We start from the raw sequence: 10,461 nt of genomic DNA, 5'->3' as shown, positions 1-10,461 counted from the left end.
AAGGCAGTTCAGTTAAGGACATCATAGACCTTACCCTCTTCTCTGTGGAGTACTAGGTCCACTAAGATGTTTACTAAACTTGTGACTTAGATATTCTCCTCCACGATCTGATCGCAGAAATTTAATCTTTCTCTCACGATGATTCTTCACTTCATGTTGAAATTCTTTGAACTTTTCAAATGTTTCAGACTTTTGCTTCATCAATTAGATGTAACCATATCTACTTAAGTCATCGGTAAAAGTCATGAAGTAAAGGGGCCACACCTTGAAAGGTTAGTCGCCTGAGGAATCTTGGTTCGTATGCAGCGGTTTGTGTACCACATATTTTCCATGGCCAACTGTCTCCGGCAACTTTATGGACCTAAAAGTTGTTTTAAATTTCAGAGGGTGTAAGTGCATCACTAACAGGTGGCGGGCAACCTTTAAACTTCGTAATCAGGCCGTAATGTTTAATTTAGAAACATGGGGCCCGCCGTCTTCTTCCTCCTTCGGCCGTTGGCTCACCTGGCGCTGCTCCTCCCACGCTGCCGCACACGTGGTCGTCCCCGCACGCGCCCCTTGCCGCGTCCTGGCGCAGGCGCTCGCCCACGCGCCGCGGACTGCCTGGACCCGCGTGCCCTGCTGGCTCGCGCTTCAACCACAGCGTTCCCGCGCCGCCCTCTCCTTTCCTCTCTCTCTGCTCTCTGAACGCACTGTGGCCCCCGCTTCGCCGGAAGCTACGCCTCGTCCACCTCGTCGTCCAGGCGCAATTAATTGGAGAACGATCGACCACATCGAGCTCTTGGTCTTGTTCATCAACTTCGGTCACCGGTGCTTCGTCGTCAAATTCTTGGGAAACCGCGACTCCTAGACGCTGATAGCTGACACCGTTGTATTCTAAGTGACCTTCTCTTTCTCCTGCACTTTTCCTTGTTCGATTTGGTGCTCTGTGGTGTTCTATCCACGTGCGCGTGCTCCGGCCGCCACCGACGAGCTTCTATTCGACAGCATGACACTGATCGGCCGGGAATCCTTGTACCTCAGGTTGAATCCTCCCGCTAGTATGTTTAGCGTGACGATGCGGAGCTATCTGGAAAGGTCTTGTGGTGCGGGCAGGTGGTTGGCCGCGGCGGCGCACAGGACACGCACGGGCTGTTCGATGAAATGCTCCGTCAAAGTTGCCACGTCTGGTTGCGGCGAGCTTGACCACAAGCTTAGGCTCTAATCAGCTGACATCAACGGCGAGCATCCGCGGGTGTGGCGCGACAAATGCCTTGGATATATATACTCGAATCTAAGTATATACGTTCGCTCGGAAGAATCGATTAAAACCTCAAGCTCTGCCCTGCTGGCCACGGCTGTGAAATTAATGTCCATTTGTGCACTTTCAACCTTCAGCGACTTCAGGTGTATCATATATGTTATGTCGGTTTATGGTGTATACTGTATAGAATATTGAGCTTAGCGTTGATGACCATACAGAGCGCGCGGTTCGAGCAGGCACGGTTGGCAAGCATGATCTCGCCGAGCTCGGCGGGCTGAGGTGCGCGCCACTGGCAGCGTGGAAGCCCTCCTCAACCTGCGGGTACAGCTTGTGGTCCTAGAGGCCTAGGTAGTTGCTGGCCAGAGCCTTGAACCCTTCGAAGTTGCACATGGTGAAGTGGATGTGCACGTCCAACCTCCCGGGGCAGAGCACGGCCGGGTCCACACCCTCCTTGCCACCGCTCATGGAGAACACCATCATGTGCTCTTCCACGCAGCACGACGAGAGCCCATCCATCAAGCCCAGCACCCTATACGAGGATGAGCGACCGTGGAGCAGTGTCCAGGAGAAGTGCACGGAGGTCGTCGTCGCAGTCGCCATGAGAAAGGTCAATGTCGTACACGTCTACCCCAAGAACCACGCCATCGTCACAGCAAATGTGGACTTGCCCGTGATGGGCGGGCTGTAGAGCAGGAAGCTCCAGCGCCACAAGCGGCCCAGCCGATGGTAGTAGGCACAGGCACGGCCCTTTAGGAAGGTCTCCAGGTCAGCACAGATGCAGGTCTTGAGCTCCAGGTCCATGGCCACGGTGTCGAGCGTGGCCGGGTGGGTGAAGGGCGCCGATGCCGACCGCGGCACGGCGGTGCTGGTGTTGGCGTGCCGCCGCCGCTCCATCTCGTGAGCCCCCGCCGCCGCTCCTCCTCCGGTATTGGTTCACGCGAGGCGGGCGCCTAGGAAGGCGTCATGGGCGGTGTGGCTGGGGCCGAGATGCAGCACATGATGGTGTATGTGTCTTCTCTGCCGTCGCGTGATGGTGTACGTGACGTCGCTGCCGTCGCTGGAGGACACGGATGCCGCCTGCTGCAAGCTCAGAGTGGCCGTCGTTGAGGAGGAGGCCGACTTTGATGCCGATGTACTTGATGTCCAGGGTGCTCACGACGTGTTCGACGAAATGAGGAGCACCTATAATTGTCCTAGTTCATCCAATTCTCATATAGTTTTCTATCTCAATATTTTTTATATAGTCTTGTGAGTACATGATCGGTGTGCACACTGAATTTCATATTTTCTCGACCTTATTTACTATATTCCATACATTAGTTGAATTAATTAAATTTTCGGCTAGTAATTGATAAATCATTGCTAGCTACCAAAATTGTGTGTAAAAACACCGAGAGAAGCTTATATTTGACTCACTGAAGGCTAACATACGTGATTACACAAGTTTGTAGTGAAATTGCTATGTGTTATACCTTTTAAATGTATTTTGTTTGTTAGGCCATTTTCAAAAAATGATAATAATATTAGATATTAGACAGAAAATCTTGAATTTTTGCATGGAGTCTTCTTTTGTCTTGAATTCATCTCATAAAAAAATTCAGAATATTATGCAAATTCCACATGAGGCAAACACTCCTCCCATGCAACGTCGAAAGTGTGCGATTCACCACCTCCGTTTGGCCAACAGTTTGGGGATGACAAGTAGTGCTGAACAGCAACTTCGTTCCTAGCTTCCCCCAAAGCATCTTCCAAAAGTAGCTCATGAACTTCACGTCACGATCAGAAACAATCGTCCTTGGTACTCCATGGAATTTCATGATGTTCCTGAAAAACAGATTAGCAATATGCGACGCATCGTCGCTCTTGTGGCAGGAATTAAAATGCGCCATCTTAGAAAAATGATCCACTACCACAAATATAAAATCATGTCCTCTCCTGGTCCTAGGCAATCCCAACACAAAATCCATGCTAATATCTTCCCATGGAACACTAGGGGCAGGAAGAGGGGTATACAAACCGTGAGGCTTCAGCTTGGACTTAGCCTTATGACAAGTAATACACCTTTTGACAAACCTGTCCACATAATGAACTCTTTAGGCCATAAATAATGTTGCCAAACCTCAAGAACATGAACAAGATCATATAACTCTTTGTCATAAACAGGAAAGTTCAATTGTGCACCATTCATTTTTTCACTAAAATATGCAATCGGACGACCCTTTTGCATCAAAACACCACCAATACCTATTCCACTAGCATCACACTCAATCTCAAATGTTTAGCGAAATTAGGTAAAACAAGCAAAGGTGCAGCAGTTAAACGATTCTTTAATTCATCAAAAGCATTATCTTGGGCTGGTCCCCAAACAAAATCAACACCCTTTTTAGTTAGTTCATTCAATGGAGCAGCAATGGTGCAGAAATCTTTCACAAAACGTCTATAAAAACCAGCAAGACCATGAAAACTTCTAACTTGACTAATATTGACAGGAGTAGGCCAGTTTTTAATTGCTTCAATTTTAGATTCATCAATCTCAACCCCATGGGCAGAAACAACATAACCTAAGAAAATGACCCTATCTTTTCGCAAGGATAGATTTCCTGAACAACGTAAGTCAAAGTTTCTGCCACGAGAAGATGGACCATACAAGATGCTTGCCAAGATCAATGATAATGCTTACAAGATAGATCTTCCAACCAATAAGTTTGGCGTGAGTAATTTGTTCAACATTGCTGATTTCACGCCATATGATGGAGAAGACCTTGGAGCGTCGAGGACAATGCCTTTTGAAGAGGGGGAGGATGATGAGGGCATCCCTAGTCCTTTGTCATCTTTGCCTAATGACGATCTTGCTGTTCAAGATAAATCCAATGATCTACGCATTGGACCAATTACACGAGCACGTGCCAAGTTATTAAAACAAAAGGTGAACTCACTCCTAGCTGCACCTAATGTTTATATTGATGAGAATTTTATACCGCCTAAGTCTTTGTATCTTTGTGTAATCAGGTTTGAGGCTGAGGCAACCGTGGAGCGTGGAGGAGAGGAGGCCGCGTGCGAGGATCATCACGTGCTGTTATCCAACATCAAGATATGCGCGAGGGAGGAGAGAGAGGCAGGCGCACCACAAATGAAGATGGAGGATACATAACGCTAGAAGAGCAACTTGTGTGCAAGGGGCAGACAACGACAAGAATGATCTGTCCACCATAAGTTGAGTATGAGTATGAGGCTCATTCTGCCCACAAGTTGAGTATGAGTATGAGGCGCACAAGGAAAGCCTACGACGAGCTCGACATTCTAAGGGGCGCCCGGACCTGCGAGTCCTTGTTTACTAGTCCTATTCGGATTTGTTGTATGAGTTTGAGTCGAACCTAGTTTGAATCTAACTCCGTTTGTGTGTTTGGCTGCCCCCCGCCTATATATACAAGGGGTACGCCTAGGGTTAGAGTTAGACCATGTTTTAACTATTTTCGAGACTCTTGTTGATTGCGAGAAGCATTCATCTGGAATCCTATACACCATATTTGTTTCGATAGGGTGTTTGTTATCTACTGAAATTTCGAGCATAATCTGTTGTTCCGCTGGGAATTGGAAGATTGCGAAACCGCTTGTGATTGGAGGACTACTGCGCATGTGTGTGGTGTTGCGAATTTCCATTGGGTTGCAAGTTCGTCATGCGACGACGGGTGAACAGCCGGAAGATTTGTAGAATCATACAGGTTATCCTCGTTGCTCTCTGAGAAGATCGGACCATCTCTTACCACGGTACAAAGCTTGGTCTGAAGTTAGGCTGCTTGCCCGAGCATGTATACATGCCCAATAGCTAGGACTAGATCTACGCGGATTAGGAATCCCTGAACTAATCCTACCTAAACTCATGCACGCTCGTATACACGGCAAACACCTGGCTGGACTACTACTCGTACACGGTGGCAAACAAGCTTACACGGCAAACACCTAGTTGATTAGTCAAGTTGTACACCTAACCTGATTACAACTTGACTAATAAACTCATGATTTTCCTACACGACTACCCAACTACTTTCTCCATCCCATATTAAGTGACTTTCTATTACATGTATCTAGAAACTTTTTAGAAATAGATACATCCATATTTGGATAAATTTGAGTCACTTAATGTGAGACGGAGGAAGTACAACATTACCGCCCTGCCGGTGTACGTGCTCGGCTTCAACGCCGCGATGCTCTGTGCTGCGGCTGGCTGCGAGCCTGCGACCACCTCGACTCCCGGCCCAAGCAATAAATTAACCAACTTATGCTCTATCAAGCACGAATTCTGGCCCTTGCCCGGCTTCAAACTCACTCAGCTCTCCTTTCCATTGCCGCCGCCGCCTCCATGGACCACCGGAATGGTCTGCAGGATCAGAAACATGCTAGTGAGCAGGCTGGCAGGCATTGCATCAAACAGGTTGCGTGCGTGGGCAAGACAGAGGAAGAGGGAGATACAGTACAGACCATATCAGGCTTGTAGATGTTGTGAACGACAGAGGCCCAGGCTGTTGGAGCAACTAGATGCTCCTGTTCTTCTCCCTTGGTTGCTTCACGTATATATAGCAGCCAGAGGTGGCAACTAACCCCACGAAGCTACCTACTCTCCTCCATGCGGTGAGTCATCCTATCCAGAAGACCCGACCAACCTGTACATACTCACACACTAGGGTGGAGCTGCCCCGGCCTTCTTCTCGTGTCCATTGGCAAGCGTACCCTCGCGTTCCATAGGGTGGAGCTCGCCTGCCTCATTTCGTCGAACACCACGCGGGCACCCTATTCGTATAGGACGCACGCGGCTGTACTCGTTACCGCGGTAATTCCTAGCGTCCGGACGTAGAGGTGGACGATGCGTATCTCATGACATGGTCGTTTCGTCGCGGTTCTTAAGGAGGCCACGGCTCCACGGCGAGGCGGCGGCGGCAGGACATGGCAGCGAGGGGCGCGCGTGCACAGGAGGAGCAGCTCGAGGCGGTGCAGTGGCCAGAGGAGGAAGTGGACGGGCTAACTGGTCGAGCTAGGCGTACTGCAGTAGTTCGCGCAGTGTACTGAAAAGCTCTTTCATGCGCCCTTCCACCAATGCCATTGGCGGAAAGACCTTTCCTCTAATGACATTGGAGGAAAGGCCACGTGTCGCTGTACAGGCTTTTTGCCAGACCATTTTTTGCCATTTCGTTCCGGAGGGTGCAATTTCTGTCAAAAACTTCCACGAGGAGGGCCCCATCACAATAATCAAACTCACGTTGACTAAGGACAAGTAACGGCCCACCATCAATTTGCCCTTTTTCATCTAGGTCAAAAAATGCTTCTCAGATATTTTCTCACGCACATGTATAGCACGGATCCATTTACAGCGAAAGGCGCCCTATGTGAGACTATTCACTTGAAAGGGGTGGCTCGAAATAAAGGTATCCACCACGCACCGGTACACTCATCAGACCACATACATCAGAATGTACTATTTCCAACAAATCACTCGCCCGTTCAACATGTCCTGTGAACGATGTCTTGGTCATTTTACCCATTAGACCAGCTTCACATGTATCAAATGATTCGAAATCAAAAGACTGTAAAATTCCATCATTATGAAGTTTTTGCATTCGTTTCTTTCCAATATGTCCAAGACGGCAGTGCCACATAAAAGTGGTATTTGTCTCAATTTTCTTAAGATGTTTAGCATCAACATTATAGACATCGTTGCCACATTCAAAATCCAAAATGAATAACCCATTCACAATGGGTGCAAATCCATAAAACATATTCTTAAAATAGCTGGAACAACCATTGTTCTTTGAATTAAAAGTATATCCATCAAGTAACAAACACGATCCTGAGATAATGTTCTTACATAATGCTGGAATAAAATAACAATTATTTAGTTCTAAAGTGAATCCTGAAGGTAGACGTAAGGGCATGACACAAATGGCTAGAGCGGCGATTTGGACACCGTTCCCGACGCGCATCTGCACCTCATTCCTTGCAAGTTTTCTCACCTTCTAAAGTCCCTACATCAAGTTGCAAATATGAGCAACCGATCCGGTATCAAATACCCATGATTTAGATTGAGGACCAGTAAGAAATATGTCTATAACATGTATAACAATTATACCTTCGCTCGACGATCCAGACTTCTTCTCCACCAAATACTTTTTGCAATTTCTCTTCCAGTGACCTTTGCCCTTGCAGAAGAAACACACAGTGTCTGGAGTGGCGCCGCTCTTGGGTTTTCCTTGGTTGTCGGTCTTACCGACACCCTTACCCTTTTTGGCTTTGCCCTTCTTGAAACTGGTGGTCTTATTCACCATCATCACATGATTGGTGTCCTTCTGCATTCAGCCTCCGCAGTTTTCAGCATAGCGAACAATTCGCTTGTGTTCTTGTCCATCCCATTCATGTTGTAATTCATGATAAAGCCGTCATAAGACGGGGGGAGTGAAGCAAGTAAAACATCAGTGCCAAGCGACTTAGGGATAGGAAAACCCAAAGATGCAAGTCTGTGCGCGTAACCAACCATCTTGATTACGTGCTCATTCACTGAACTTCCTTCTGCCATCTTGCATTCCCATGAGGCCTTTGTTATCTCATAACGTTCAGCTCTAGCTTGTGTCTCATACATAGCTTTCAACGATCTGAGCATATCGAAAGCGTTGTAATTCTCAAAACGTTTTTGAAGTTCAGGATCCATGCAAGTGAGCATAAGGCATTGGGCTACGGTGCTGTAATCTACCTTAGTGGCATAGACATCCTTTTCATCATCCGAGGCATCATGTCCCGGAGTTGCTGGAAGAGCCACATCTAGAACGTATTTTTTCTTAGCACCCCTGAGAACAAGTTTCAGGGTACGGACCCAGTCCGCATAGTTGCTTCCATTCGCAGTTAATTTTTCATTCTCAAGCATCGGGCCCAAGTTAAACGGTGTATTACGTGCCATCTTGTCTACAACGTAAAATTAACAAAACTCACTTAGACAACGTTCATAATTAACAGCACTACCAATTAAACAATTTTCATTTTATCTGTGCTCCCACTAAAAACCAATATCCCTCATAATTGACCCAAAGTAATTCAAGATCCACGTCTCAATTTGAAGTCATTGATGTGACATCACTGATGACAAAAATTTAGACGGGTAGGCCAACTTGCCAATCACAACTCATGTGACTCTTGTTCATCTTTCGATGGGAGTGTTCCGAGCTAAAGACCATCTTGCCTGAACGTCAAGACAACCAAATGTACTTGATGCAGGAACGGTTTGCACCCGCCTCATACGCGACAAGTCTATCGTACTCATGTGACATGGCGCACCTCGAAATGACACGTATTACAGACGGTGCTACACTTGGGAGAACACTAACAACTTGATATTTTTATGTGAGGGATCACCCTATAAAACACGACTACCGCGCATCAAACAGGGTGCATAAAAAGGATTAACTCATCACATGAAATTCATGCAAAAATTAATTTACAACATATAGCATCTCATAGAATCTTATTGACATGACGAAGACTATAGCATATCACATGTATATTCTGCAAAAACAAGTTAGACGCCTCTAATAGGGTTTTGCATATTTTATTGTGGCTTCTAAGGTTTCCGCACATGCTCTACATCGTACCAGCACCTACTCATATAGCTCTGATACCACTATTGGGGAACGTAGTAGAAAATAAAATTTCGTCCTATGAACAAAGCCCAAAATCACTATGAAGGTGCAGGTAGGTTTTATCGAATCTACCAACGATCGCAGCGGAGAGAAGATGTTGGTGAAGACCGTTGATGCTGATTCCCGCAGCTAGGATTGTACCTCCCAACCGCGAGAATTATCCCTCCCGTCTGAGGATCGAAAGCACGATCCCTCTGCCGGTATCCACGCGTACGGAATCACCAATTCAGCAGTGCTTCGCCGTCCAGAACGAAAAACTACCGGAGACTAATTATGGAACAATGAGAATGGTTACGAGAGAGAGGGCAGCCTTGCACCCACCCGTGTGTGTGTTTTTGGCTGCCTCTTCCCTCCACTTAAATAGGCACATCAAAGAGAGCGTTACCAGTTTTTAGTCCCATGCACATCAACGAGGAGTTACCAAGTCCATCAAGTAGGGGTTTTATGTGCATCAAGGATAGGGGGTTAATACCCTTTAAACCAGCCACCAAGAACGGTGGTTCATCCTCCCCATTCCATGCGGCTGCCTCTATCCTGGACTATCCAGGCACGCAGCCCATGGAGCCTATCCAAAACTTTTTCGTTTTTATTCGCTGAACCATTTTCAATCTTTCGGAAACTTTTCCGGTGTAATTCTCTCTTGTTTCCAACAGTTCTAGTACTCAACAAAATGATGATCCTTGAGCGTGTGACCCCGCAGGTTTGGTAATGTGTAGACATGACCCGGAACTCCTTTCGGTCAATAATTAATAGCGGGATCTGGACATCCATATTAATTCCCACACATACACGAATATTTCGAGCGAACCTTTTGTTCCCGTAAACAATTCCTTTTGCTATCCTTGTGATATCCTTGTGAAGCAACGACTTGATCACAATACCAAATCATCCTCGTTACCGGTTTGTTCTCTTTTCTCGTTTCCTTATTTTGATACCCCTGTGATCGAATCACAACGTGTCTGACCAGACGATAATGGACACCATAATACCGAGAGGGCCCGAAGCATATCTCTCCATCGTCAGGAGGAGCAAATCCCAATCTTGAACTATTGAGTTGCTAGACATACATTTCTGAAATACCTGAAAGATTACCGTTATAACCACCCAGTTACGGGTAACGTTTGATAACCATCAAAGTAAATCTTCCAGTATGAATGGACTTGATATTCTCATGGTCTAAGGACGTGAGTATACAATAACAATCTTATGATAATACTAACAAGTGACGAAAAGATCTCGTAGTATATCATGAAATTGGATCTGTTCAGCACCCTTGTTCTTCTAACAATGTGCTCTCACTGTCGTAGGGATCTTTGTTACTATGACTATGCCATGATCAGGAAAACATGATCATCATACGACACATGAGTTAATCCTAGAGGCCGGACTAGGAACAATTTGGTGTTTATCTCTTTACACGCGCTTATGAGTTTTCCTTCGAATCTCATATTCAAGAATCATAGCAGTTCTAGCATAAAGAAATAAACAATAATAATGAACATGGAGATAAATAATACTTTTATTTAGGGGGCCGTTACC

At 46.4% G+C, this 10,461-nt stretch overlaps 1 pseudogene; it reads right to left on the bottom strand.

Moving 5' to 3' along the window:
- Positions 1–1,400: 1,400 nt before the first annotated feature.
- Positions 1,401–3,431, bottom strand: LOC112269368 (annotated as a pseudogene).
- Positions 3,432–10,461: the final 7,030 nt, after the last annotated feature.

The sequence above is a fragment of the Brachypodium distachyon genome, chromosome 5 (genome assembly GCF_000005505.3).
Source record: "Brachypodium distachyon strain Bd21 chromosome 5, Brachypodium_distachyon_v3.0, whole genome shotgun sequence".
NCBI lineage: Eukaryota > Viridiplantae > Streptophyta > Magnoliopsida > Poales > Poaceae > Brachypodium > Brachypodium distachyon.
Note: the sequence above shows the minus strand (reverse complement) of the source record. Positions and strands in the feature narration are given on the sequence as shown.